Genomic DNA, 560 nt, shown 5'->3' with positions numbered 1-560 from the left:
GAGTGCCCCCAGAGGCCGGCGGCCCTGCCTGGAGCTCGCGAGGACCGCTCCCTGCTGTCTGCGGCGCATTATTCCCAGGGACAGGGTGGCTGTCGCCCCTGGAAACGCCGGGAGAGATGCTCCCTGAGCGGCACCTCCATCCGCACGGGTCCCTAGAGCCCAAGACAGGCCCAACACAGCCGCCGGAGTGGCCTCCCTGGCACGTCCCGCCACCTCCAGCCCGGACTCCGTGGGCTGAGGCCGCGGGGCACCACAGAGGGGCCCGGCGACCCCGGGGGCCGCTCCCGCCTGGCCCTGCGCGCCCGGATCCCTCCTCGCGCGTCGGCGCTCCAGTCCAGGCCCTGTGCGGAGACTCTGGGGCTGGAGCGACAGGCCCGGCTGAGGAATCAGGGCGGCGCCGGGTCCGCGAGGTCGTCCGGGGTCCCGCCGCCCCCTCAGGCCACACCGCCGCCTCAGGTCCCCAGGCCCCGCCGCCCCCTCAGGCCCAGGCCCGGCGCCGCGCGCTAGCCCGCTTCCCTTCAGGCTAGCCGCCGCCCCTCGGCGAGGGCGACCCCACGCGG

The sequence above is a fragment of the Orycteropus afer genome, unplaced genomic scaffold (genome assembly GCF_000298275.1).
Source record: "Orycteropus afer afer isolate SDZICR_OR568_19922 unplaced genomic scaffold, OryAfe1.0 scaffold00442, whole genome shotgun sequence".
Taxonomy (NCBI): Eukaryota; Metazoa; Chordata; class Mammalia; order Tubulidentata; family Orycteropodidae; genus Orycteropus; species Orycteropus afer.
This window is presented reverse-complemented; position numbering follows the sequence as displayed.